At 37.3% G+C, this 13,349-nt stretch overlaps 1 long non-coding RNA gene and 1 pseudogene across 2 annotated transcripts in view; one reads left to right on the forward strand and one right to left on the reverse strand.

Moving 5' to 3' along the window:
* Window positions 1–13,349, forward strand: part of LOC309628619 — a 238,162-nt gene that overhangs the window by 201,601 nt on the left and 23,212 nt on the right. The gene's annotated exons all lie outside the window — the stretch shown is intronic.
* Window positions 4,786–6,704, reverse strand: LOC309628555 (T-complex protein 1 subunit zeta pseudogene; annotated as a pseudogene). The gene has a single exon. The product of its transcript is annotated as a T-complex protein 1 subunit zeta pseudogene (transcript).

Consider the following 13,349-nt stretch of genomic DNA (forward strand, 5'->3'; position numbering starts at 1 on the left):
CTTTTGACCTCAGCTAGGAAGCAATGAAAAAGAAGCACAGATGATCAAATGTACATAAAGATAGAAATGCAGGCCTCCTCATCTCTCCAGGAGATGCTTCTGAAATTCCATGGTCTCAGCAGCTAAGATGCAGAGAGACACCTGCTGAGACAGATGAGCTCAGAAATGTCACCACTTGCTGTTTTCTTTTCCATTTATGTCCAGATTAGGGTGGGACCCATGTCAGACTATCTAACTCAGTCTTAACATCTGAGGTTTATAATTGCTTACTGGTCCAGTCCCATGACCCAGTTTGATAATGCTTACAAAGTATCACATATCGCCCATCCATTTCTAGGCTATATATTTTATTTCTGGCTGCACTACACATCTATTTCCTGATTCAGGGCAGCAGGACTTGCTGCTGCTTATTACAAATTGGCATTTGGATCTTTCTCCTTCAAATGAGAACTCTGAGGTTGAGAAAGACTACAGAATTGATCGAGAGCTAACAGTTGTTTGAGTCTATTCTAGACCAAAGGTCCAAACCAGTAATCTCATTATAATTCCTGTTGTAGCTCATGTAATTCTAATACTTTATGTAATGCTAATGATTTCATTAGAAAAGTCCTTTCAGAAAGACTTTTTTGACAGCGCTGAATGTGTTCTAAGAATACCAATGATTACTTTATAATCTTATAGCTCCCATGAGCTGCTTTTAAGCCTGCGTCTGATTTAATAAGGATAAAGAACTATTTATAAAATCTCAGAGAAATCTTTTTACAATTAAAAGAGTGAGTAGGTTTGTACTATTCTTATTAACTAATTAAAATCAAGTGAAAAAGCATGTATTAACATAATTGGAGAAAATGTTAAGCTAAAATAATTTGATTTCATTTTAAATAATCTAGATTTACCCTGCTTATGTGATATGGCTTGGATTTAGTAAATCTACTATCTCTTACAAAATGTAGAAAATTAGTTGAGAAATAAAATATTCTTTTCTTTCAAATCAGGGAGAGTCTAAGTTATTCCATAAAAAATATGTACATATAGATTCATATTGAGAAAATGATCTTTCTCAGTCCTTCTCGTTTAGATCTCCGTGTGGTAAACTGACAATTTTTGCTTGAGTATCTGTTTATAGAGCTGCTTTGCCAATTCCAGAAGTTCTCTATTGCTGGAGTCAGCATGCATAAAATGAAACGTATTTGACAAAAAGAAGAGAAGTCCAAAGCACCGACTACACACTCAGAAAAAGCAGCCTGTGGAAGAGATAAGGCAAGAGAAAGAGAAATGAATATCTATGCAGAGTGCCCTGAGCTGCATAATGAATTCGTATGAGCCATTGCTGAATATATTAAAGGTAGTCCAGGTTTTCAGCTCGCATAAAAGGGAACATGGTGATGCTGTCCTCCAGAAAGAAGAGTAGGCTTACTTTCCCATTGTTTTTCTTTAGACCCTGTTGAAGACGTTTTGCATCTTCTAATCTCTCTTAAGTTGTTGAAACTACCGGTGGAAAATATGACAATAGCTGATAGACAAGTTGAAACCCCTGACTGTGGTTTGAACAATTCCTGGCTTCTCCACCCCCGTTCATCAGAGTAGACATTCAATCTTAGGTAGCAGAGGCCTCATATTGCAGGAGAAAAGTTACATAGATAATCTGAAATTTTGTTTTTGTTCTAAACCTTTTCTCCCTCTGAAGTATATGACTTATAAGCTAATGGCTGTGTGTTAATCATATAGACAGAGTCCCAAGGTGGTTATTTCATAGCCTATTTATAACAAAGACAAACGTGAACCTATACCTCTTAAATTATTGGCTTATATTTCCACACACTTTTACTGGGCTCTTTCCCCATATTCCAAAAAAAATGCCTAGAATTCTATTTATCTCTTTCCCACATAATACTTATCCCTCTATACTCTCTTTCATTATCTTCTGAAAACTTTCCCCTGCCCCAATCCATAAAGGACTGCTCAGAGAAGAACTGACAGCTTTCCTGACCCATCCAGGGAAACCCCTTTTGTTTACTCCTCTAGCTGGCCCTCTTGTCAGGTACATATTCTATATCCATATATTGTATACATGATGTTACAAAAGCAATATTCTAAGACTCCTATGAATGGGAAATAACATGGACAGGAACACAGTCTGCTGTTTGCTCCATTAGCCTATTGTTAAAAACAAAAATAAAAACTCAACACAGTGTTCAATTCTGTGAGCATACACACATGGTAGAAATCTGGCCTCTAACAGGATATTCACCACTGTCACATACTAGGTGAGAAAATTACTTTTAAAATAGCCTAAAATATTGACAGGATGGTGGTGAAATAAGATTAAATTTTGTTCTTGCCTAGTAACTTTTCATTCAAAAATTTTCTTACTTTCACTATTGGAAATTTGTACAGATAAGAACAGTGTGTGGGAAACGTGCAAAATCCATATGGTAAGTGGGATGATAGTGTACACGTTTACCTGCTTTCATTTAATTACATACTGCCTTTCCAGTGCAATAGTATCGAAAGAGGGCTCTGCTAACTTATAGAATAAAAAGAGAGAAGAAACATTGCATTCCGTGTGAGCAACAACGTATTATCCCTTTAGACCCTATGCATAATGTTTATTATTTTCTGTAGTGTAGCAGAATTTTAGAAGGTACAATACAAAAATTGCTAAGCTGTTGTTAATTTTTCTTCTATTCCCCTGAACATTGTTGAAGGCAGTTCACTACTGTCAGGATGCTAAACACATACCTAAGTGTCCTCATCACTCTGAGTGACAAAGTGCTTTTTAGACTTCAGAAGTGTTAGCTATGAGATTCCAAAGCAAGATTTATACTCAAACCTCAGTCTATTATCATAAATGAGAACCAAGTAGATCTTTGTTACTCTGAGAGTTACTGATCCCTTCTTTTTTTTTTTTTTTTTTAAGCAATATATGAATTTTATTTTGACACTAATTCAACAAATAAACTATAATTTTAAAACATTTACAGTAGGTGAACTTGAACACTAACTGGATGTTTAATGGTGTTAAGGAATACGGTTAATTTTTTAGGTGGGAAAGTGATACTTTTTTTTTCGTGACTTCTTGTTTTTTTGGCTATTCAAGTTAAATATTGAGGAATAAAATTGTATCATGCCTCGATTCACTCCAAAATGAATTTCCCAGGGGAAGGAGAAAGAGGGAAGGGTCCCAAAGACGCAAGATTAAAGCCATAAATTGGCAACCGTTTAAACTAGGCAATGGGTACGTGGTGGACGGGAGAGGATCGTTTTATTCTTTTTTTATGCTCAAAAGATTCCAGAATAATAAGTTAAAAGTAAAAAAGAAGTGAGATACACCTCGCCAAGTTGGCCGCCTCTGGGAGGCACCTCCGGCGGCTGCAAGATCGCGCAGGAGGCGGGCAGACCGGCCATCGACTCTTTCCCCGCCGGGGCCGAGCGCCCCACCCCTTTTCTCCTGCCTCCAGGGACGAATGGCGCCAGGGACAGTCGGGCAGGCCAGCACACTGACCTAGTTCGAGCCACGGGCCAGAGAGGAGCGACAGCAGAGTCAGCAGCGGCGACAGCGAGGTGGCCGTGCCGAGAACACGACCCCGGAAGCCCCACGAGGAGACGCGCCACCGTGCGGGTCTGCTGCGCACGCGCCCCGCGCGCATCACGTCGGCGGCCGTGCCCTGCGTACGCGTGCGCACTGCTCCTCTACGCGGCCCCATCTAGAAATTAGTCCTGGGGTAGAAGCTCCAGTGTTGCAGGGCCAAGTAATTAAGAGAAGGCAATTTTCTCAGTGGGGTCGAGAGACCCTGCCATTCCAGAAGCCCCTTCTTTAGCTTGTGAACATTTGGACGGACTGATTTCCTTCCCTTTTGTGCCCTGGAGTACCATCGCAAGATCACAGAAAAGGTTTCAACTTCCAATTTATTGTACGCTCACTGTAGGCAACTGCGAAGTCCTCAAAACGCAAAGCTTAGCAACACACAACTTCCCTTTCAAGGTCTTCAAATATATTTCCACAATATATGTATCTTGTGGCAACATGTAGAAGAGAACAGTAAATTGGGTGAGAAAAATAGGACACGAGGGGGTTTGGGAGGGATATCAGCCTAAGCAAGGTTCCGAGGTGCAAAAATACCGTCTTGCCTGAAAATCTCTTACCTCCCCTGGTCCTCAGTCACCACACCTTCAGCCATGTATTTAACCTCTGCCTTTCCTATTTTGCCACTTTAGACTTGCAGCTCTAGTTCCATCTTTCTACTCACTACAACGTAACATTTCTGGGAAGCAGTGTAGCAAAGCTACTTCAAAAGCATGAAAAGTCCAATTTATCCAATAGTTTTTTTTACTCAGAAACAGCCGTCCCCAACTTTTTTGGCACCAGGACCGGTTTCGAGGAAGACAGTTTTTCGAGGGGGGCGGGGGATGGTTCAGGCAGTCATGCAAGCAATGGGGAGCAGCAAATGAAGCTTTGCTTGCTTGCTCACCTGTCGTGCGGCCTGGTTCCTAACAGGCCGCTGAACAGTACTGGTCCTCCGCCCAGGGGTTGTGGGGGACCCCTGCTTAAAAGGCTTTATACTAAGGAAGCAGGAATGCTTTCAAAACCTTAAGTTACTTACGTCTTATTTATAACTAGCATAAAAATTGAAAACTTAAATGCTTAATGACAGGGAACTATTAGAGATAAATTAAAATACATTCATTAGAAGAATTATTAAACCATTAAAATGTTTTTCAAGGAATATTTAATACGGTAGATAATATATGCTAATCTAACATGTATTTTTATATCACTGAAGCTAAAGCAAAACATCCTGTTTATTGGTAAGTATGGCCTGTATGTGTACACTACAGTGCAATTTAAAAAATACTGTAATTATAATTTCAGAACTTCAGAATCTGAACAGATGCCAGTGTTCTCTCCTTTTTTTATATGGGAAAAGAAAATCCTTTGAAAATCATTTGAAGCTTGGACAAAAATTCCATAGCTGTATTCTTAGGATCACTCTGTAGAATCTTCATGATTCAGATGATACAAGGGAAGCTTCAATTCAACCTTTTGGAGAAGACATTCCAGCTCTCATGATCTCATCAACCAGGAGAATGTTGGTGGCAATCACAGTGCAGGAATGAAGAAGCTGTTTCTTTACACAGTAGTTATCCCATACGCCTACTTCTGCTGCTACCATTGGCTCACCTGTGTTCAAGTCTACACCCACAAGTTGACCTGATTCTGAATGTTCTGCTTTAACTTTAACTAGTGTTTCCTGAAGGTCAAAACCAGAGTTCTGAGCAAGAACCTTGGGAATAATGAGCAATGCATCAGCAAATGCTTGAACTCCAAGTTGGGCCCTGCCCTTTACACTGGGCTTGTATTTAATCAGGGCTTCTGCCATTGCCACTTCCACTGCACCAGCACCGGGAACTACACAGCCATCATCAATAGCATTTTTAACAGCCCTCAAGCCATCTCTTATTGCATCTTTGATCTGAGTAAGTGTGTGCTTATTTGGTCCTTTGATCAATAATGTGACCGAGCGAGGATTGTTACAGTTCTCAATGAAGGTGAACTTCTCTTCTCCCAATGTATATTCATAGACAAGTCCTGCATGTCCCAAACAATCAGGATTTAGGTCATCAAGAGAATTTAGGGCTACCCCACCACAAGCAAGAGTCAGCCTTTCCATATTTCTCCTTTTAGCTCTGCGCAGAGCTACTATGCCTTCTTTTGCAAGAGCATCTAAGGAAAAGGGGTCAATTCCCTTTTGATTAATAACAACAAATCCTTTATCTGAATCACCACAGACTTTCTTTTTCAGGTCTATTATTTTTTTAACTCTGTCTTCAATGAATTTTCTTTCAGCTTTCACTAGTTTCTCTCTCTCCTCTGCACTCTTGTAAAAAAAGCCAGAATTCACTTCTGTTTTTTCATATTCTAATGACACGTTGCATGTGAGGATGTACGCATCTTCTACTCTCTTTTTCATATCAGGATGCCGTGCCCCATGGTCCAAAACAAGACCTCTGATCAAGCTTGTATCGGTTTCAGATTTATGTTTCATCTTCATGATCTCAACCATGAAGAGGTCAATAGGTTCATCTTGTTTTTTAATGGCTAAAATGGAGTCCACTACAGCCTCTGTTAAGACATCAGCAAGTTCAGCATGAACTTTAGTACGTAGAGATGTTCTGGCCACATCTATAAGTGTTTCCCTGTCCATCTCTTTGCTTACTTTGACTTGTTCCAAAAACTGAAGTGCCTTTTCCTTTGCAGCTTCAAACCCTTCTGTAATTATTCTGGGATGAAGACCTTCAGAAATGTAGAGATCCGCCTGCTTCAGGAGCTCTCCAATAATTAGGACATTGGAAGTGGTACCATCACCAGTTATGTCATCCTGGGCTGTTGCTACTTTGGCTATTAAGGAGGCTGTTGGGTGTTGAATTTGCATTTCATGAAGCAGCACATTTCCATCTTTAGTGAGCTTGATGTCTCCAGCACCAGAAACAAGCATCTTCATGGTGCCCTTAGGCCCCAAGTTGGTCCTCAGCACATCCTGCAGCCCCCGGGCCGCGCTGATGTTGACCGCCAACGCCGCCTGGGCTCGGGCCACCTCAGCCTTGGGATTCAGGGTCTTCACGGCCGCCATTGCTGACCCAGCAGAAGAAAATGGGGGAACCCGGCGTCCGGAAGGCCCAGAGCCGGTTCCCTGATCCCTTCTTGATAATATTAAAATCAATGCATAGCTCACAAATTATTCTTTCAACAAATGTTTATTAAGACCCTACAATGTGTCAAACCCTATTCTGGGAACTGGGATTGTAACACTGAAAAGAGAAGTTACATGCCATCGAGGGAGACAGCTTATAATTCAATAACTACATAAATGCCTACACAAGAAATTAGACCAGATGTTCAAGTGCTATATAGAAAGAAAATCAGGGTGATACGGTACAATGGCAATGTGGACCCATTAGGCTGAACGGTTAAAAAATGTCCACCCGAAAGGGTGACACACATACTCCAAATTAGAACTATTCATGGGAAGATCGAATAGAACAATATTCTATTAGAACAATATTAAGCAAAGACTCTAAAATAAGAATGTGCCCCATACATTCAAGGAACCAAAAGAATGGTGGTGTAACTAAACCACAGAAGCAAGAGAAAGAGAATTATAGGGTGATATCATCTTTCAGGCCTTGTGAAGGCAGATAATGTAGAGCTGCTTTAGCTAGAAGAAAGTTTAGAGCTTATGTCAAGTGCCAGTGGAAGACACTGAAGAATTTTATGCAACTGTACACAGAATAGTACTTAAGGGCAAAATGTGAGTCTGTAGAGACACATCAGAGGCTAATTAATTAGTCCAAGAAGGAATTATGGTGATTAGCACAATGATAGTAGAGCCAGTGCAAAGTGGAGACACTGGGCATTAAGACAGATTTCGAAGACAGAGAAGACTAAGAGTTACCGAGTTACTTGGGTGAGGGGAAAGTGGTAGTCAAAGACAGTGCTTCAACTTTTGACTTGAGCAACTGATGGGAAGTTATGATCTGTATTTAGCTGTGGAAGTTTAGAAGAGAATGAGATGGGAGTGTCAAGATCAGGAATGAAGACATTTTTGACATGTTAAATTTGAGACCACTGTAAGGAAGTCTACACAGCCATGTTGAGTAAGAAGTTGGAGGTTCAGAGAATTCAGACATAAATTAGGGATCAACAACCATCTTGATGAGCCAGCTGAAATAGAGAAACTGATAGTGTAAGAGAGAGTAGGAAGAACTTTTTGAAAAACAAGAAGGGAAAGATTTCTAGCAAGGATATTTCAACCATGATAGAAAGATGGCAGGCAGAGAATCGTATTTGCTCTTGAAAAGAGGAAATTAGTCCATTCAGATTCTTTCTGTGTTCTCAATGAAGTCTGTGTCAAGATAATTAGCTGAGAATGAAGAAAGAATAGGGAAAATGAAAAGTAAAAAGGATATAGAAAATGAGCAATAGAGATTTGAGATAGGAGGAAATGAAAGAAAATGTAAAAATATAGTCAGATTTTTGAGTAGTATAAAGTGTTTATTTGAAATTTGAAGCCTTGAATTTTAGGTGAGATAAATCAGTTCTGATGTGTGCAGTCATGGAGAAGACAGAAAATTGAGTTTAATTAGGTATCAGGTAAAACAGATGGAGAAGGGGAAAGGGAGTTAAAAGTCTCGCAAGGGTGTTGTTATAATTATGGAGCACTGAATCTAAGTTGAGTAGGAAATGAAGTGAAGACATGGGCTGGAGAAAGAGCAGTTCACAGAAAAAAAATGAATTGGAGTTTTCAATAAGGTCAAAATATTGGTAGAAAAGAAACTGAACTAGAATGATAGGGGACATGTTGAGAGAGTAGTGTTTTGTTTTGTTTCATTTTGTTTTGTTTTCACCTATCTCTGAGTCCTAAACTAAGTGGTAATTAAACAAAAATATGCTCATTTGAGAGGGCTTTAGAGATAGCAGTGTTGTCAGGATATCACTGAGTTTCTGTTATAAAGAGGTAGATGACATGCAGAAATAGTTTGAAAATTTGAGAGAATTTACTGATTATAGACGTTGTCAGTAAAATATATCATATGATGGTTTTTGAGGTTGTGCAAGTATAGGGAATTATGGCAGATTAATGGATGTGTATGATGTGAAGTGGACCTGGAGGCTTGGGTTTCTAATTGTGTGCAAGGTGAGTGATGAGGCATCTATGGTGTGTGGTTTTCTAATTGTGTAAGGGGTGTAAGAGGCTCTTGAAGTCCATCATGGTGGTCTCTTGAGGAAAGGCAGGAAACCAGTGCAATATGGATGGTGTGGGGTCTCTGAGCAGTTTTCATTCTAGTCCTAGGAGAGTGGTAGCCAATGAGTGTTCCTGAGGACTTACTTAAGGGATGACTTCTTTAGGTGACAGGCTCTCTGAGGACCCTTTTTCTTTTCTTTTTAATTTTTATTGGAGTATAGTTGCTTTACGATGTTGTGTTAGTTTCTGCTGTACAGCAAAGTGAATCGGCTATATGTATACATATATCCCCTCTTCTTTGGATTTCCTTCCCATTTAGGTCACCACAGAGAATTGAGTAGAGTTCCCTGTGCTATACAATAGGTTCTAATTAGTTGCCTATTTTATACATAGTATCAATACTGTAAAACGTCAATCCCAATCTCCCAATTCATCCCACCACCCCCTTTCCCCTTTGGTATCCATGTTTTTTCTCTATGTCTGTGTCTCTATTTCTGCTTTGTAAATAAGATCATCTATATCACTTTTTTCAGACTCCACATATATGCATTAATATACCATATTTGTTTTCCTTTTTCTGACTTACTTCACTCTGTATGACAGTCTCTAGGACCTTTTAATCCAACAACCTTGGTCTGTGCACACATATTCTCCTTCAGTAGGAGATAAGGAACTTCCTCTTCTTTAAAGTAGCAGAGTATTGTTGTGGCCGGACTGGGAGGGGCTTTTAGACACTGTTTCTCCTCTGTACAACAATGTCGTAAAGAGAAATGAGTATATATATATATACATATGTATGATTTAACATAGTTTAATGTTTGTCTGTGGGTATCTTCAGGCATGGTTAGCTCATCACTTATGAACTAATGGTGGATCCCAGCTATTTTTCATTGTGCAAAAAAGAGTTAAGATGTAATGTGTATACATACTTACACAAATAAATGTATATATATTTATTATACATAAATATATTTATTTATAAATATGTGTGCTCATGGACCTATATATATATATATATATTAAATATATACAAAAATAAATATTAAAAAAAGCAAATTAAGAATATATATAGGTAGAAATTCTTATAGTTTCCTTCCCACAAATAGCGCGCCTGTCTAAGATTTTGGAGCATGGCTGTTTCATTTTGGAGAGCACTCAGAATATATAGTTTACAAAACCCACTATCAAACTTAAAACTAATTCAGGATTAGAGTCATACATTCTAAATATATATAATAAAGATATATTTCATTTTCTGAAAAGTCATAGAAAAATTCCCTAATTCACAAATAGAGTGTAAGAATGAGTCTATACAATAATATATATATATATTTTCATGAGATTCAGCTTGTTTTCAGCCTTGTGAAACCTGATTTCTGAATTTACTGTTTAGTACAAGATATTTTTGTTTGTTTGCCCCTGACTGCTTTCAGAGTTAGCATGTATGCAAATTTAAATGTTTTCTAATGTTCTAATTTTTATGTGTAAACATAAATCCAACATGTGTCTTAGTATGGTACCCAATTTGATTCTCCTAAGTCTTCAAATTCACTTCCTCTTTATCCCCATTATTCCTACTTGATCTGAAATCCAATCACCTCATATTTGGTTTGCTTCAATAGTCTTCTTTTTTGTCTAATCCTACTCCCTTTCACCTTTGACACAATCTGTGACCCATCACCACATTTCTATTCTAAATTTACTTCTTGTATTTTGTAGCTGTCATGCTTGCTAAGGTGCTGTTGATGTTTATCACACTGGATTTCAATCTTTCAGCAAAATATTTATAGTACTCAAATTTTTTTTAAAAAATCACCTGTTTTCTATTATCAACTTAAATTGTTCTTCCTTTATATACCAACATAAGAACTTTATTCCAAAAGTTCAACTTCTTATTTTACCCTACATAGTTTATTTCTATTTCTTATTCTGCATTTTGTTTGATCTTGTTCGTTCAGTCATCTCCTTTTATGACTCAATCTGTATACTATGGTAAAAGTATATTGCCCCAAATTCCTCTTTGAGAGAGCAATGTAACTGTAAGAAATTAGCTTAAGTAGAACCATGAGTATTCTTAAAGACACAAAGGCAGACTTTAAAACAGCACCCATTGGAGGATGGATCCTGGAAAATGGAAGCACTTTTGTTTGAAGTGGGATAAGAACACTTAAAAGTAAGACATGGGCTCAGGCTGAGATATTCTGCATCATAAAGAGGAGAATTTGAATGTCTCTGGAAAAATCCGGGGAAGAGAAAAAAAATTTCTAGCTAGGTTGCAACTGTATAGGAAATATGTGAGAAGAAATCTGAATAGGGTTGTTGGATATTGGAAAATAAATATGTCTAAGGAGATTGTGTATTAATTTATTTTGTAGAAATATATATATTTTCCCTCTGTACACACACTAGCCACTGCCACTATTTTCTTCTTGTTTTTTAATTCACTGAACAATGATAAAGAGGATCATAGAGGTATCAGTCAGATTCTAAAAATACCACACAGAACCTAAATATTTTCTACTGAATCAATACCTATGGATTGCTACATTCCATCCCTTGGTTTTACTCTCTTCCTTTCTCACAAGTTGCTCTATAATTATAAGTCCCAGGAATGAGTTTAGAATGGATTAACATTCTTCTTAAATAATTGCTGATATGAATTGGTAGCTTTTTTTCATTTTTGCATTTAGATGACATCTTTTAAAACAAAACATCAACAATTTTGTACTAAAACTAAATTAAGCAGTAGTTATTTGAAAGTCACAATTTGGTTTAGAAGAGAAATTGATCACATTCCTAGAGACTGGTGACATATCCTGCAACTAATAATTGTCAGATAAATGAATAATGAATTGTACACAGATACAGCTACTGATGAAAACATTCACCAGTATATATTTACTAACTATAAAAATACCTATATTATTTTCAAGTCTTCTATATCTAATAAGAGAACATAATCAATATAAAGCTCTTGAATTCCTGACTGAAGACTTTTTGATGGAAATTTTATGATTTTGATTAAAAAAGTTATTTATCTCTTCTGTCAAACATTTATAAATTGCATACATATATGCGAAACACTATGTATATGTGTGTGAATGTGTGTGTTCTTGTCTATCTATCTATATCTATCCATAAAATCAGCAATGACTGATTCAGAAAGTGAGAGGTATTGAGTTGAATACAATAGTTTCATTACTGGCATAATTATTCCACCATTATAGAAAACAATCAGAGTCTTTTAGAAAGACAAACAAATATTTTGAAATGCTTACTATTTACTCACATTGAAATAAAATACATTGAAAAAATATGAAATTGCTCTATATATCAACATAAAACAAAAGTCCTCAAGGCAACTGACATAAAACACTGCTGATTTTGACTGTCCTATTTTTATAAACAGTCTGAAACAACCTCTAGATACCCAAGATTGATCTGGATGGATTAACCTTGGCAGCAGTTAACAACACTGCCCAGATCAGACACACCATCCAACGCTGTGCAGTGGAAAGTCTGCCCGAGCCACATATTTTAAAAACTGCAGCGCTACTTAATGCTTTGAAATGTTAACAGTTCTATAGGCTTTGCCACCATTGCATACTTCCTCCTAATTAATGCTTTTTAAAATTTGTTTTTATTTTTATTTTTTAATTTTTAAATTAATTTTATTGGAATATAGTTGATTTACAATGTTGTGTTAGTTTCTGCTGTACAGCAAAGTGAATCAGTTATAAATATATATACATATATCCACCCTTTTTTAGCTTCTATTCCCATATGGGTCATTACAGAGTACTGAGTAGAGTTCCCTGTGCTATACAGTAGGTCCTTATTAGTTATCTATTTTACATATAGTAGTGTGTATATGTCAATCCAAAACTCAAAATTTATCCCCCTCCTTTTCCCCCTTGGTAACCATAAGTTTGTTACAGCCACTATGGAGAACAGTATGGAGGTTCCTTAAAAAAACTAAAAATAGAGCTACCATATGATCCAGCAATCCCACTCCTGGGCATGTAACCAGAGAAAACCATAATTCGAAAAGATACATGTACCCGAATGTTCATTGCAACACTATTTACAATAGCCAGGACATGGAAGCAACCTAAATTTCCATCTACAGAGGAATGGATAAAGAAGATATGGTACATATATACAATGGAATATTGCTCAGCCATAAAAAGGAAAGAAATTGTGCCATTTGCAGAGGTGTGGATGGACCTAGAGACTGTCATACTGAGTGAAGTAAGTCAGAGAGAGAAAGACAAATATCATATGGTATCACTTATATGTGGAATCTAAAAAAATGGTACAAATGAACTTATTTACAAAACAGAAATAGAGTCACAGATGTAATCAATGCTTTTAATATTAGATGATTACACTATTTTCAGCACTGCATGCTTTATGGTCATATACTGCTACATGATACACTAAAATCATTAACATTTGGAAATATTCATGTTGACTGTATTTTAAGTTTATGGTGAGAAATTATCTCAGGTCAGTGTATTCTTACTGCTTTGTGACCTAATTAAATAGACAGTGTCACCTTTTCCTCAATAAATAACCAGTCTGTTGTGTCTGCACATCCAATCT

The sequence above is a fragment of the Balaenoptera borealis genome (assembly GCF_965194805.1).
Source record: "Balaenoptera borealis genome assembly, chromosome: 4".
Classification (NCBI taxonomy): Eukaryota; Metazoa; Chordata; class Mammalia; order Artiodactyla; family Balaenopteridae; genus Balaenoptera; species Balaenoptera borealis.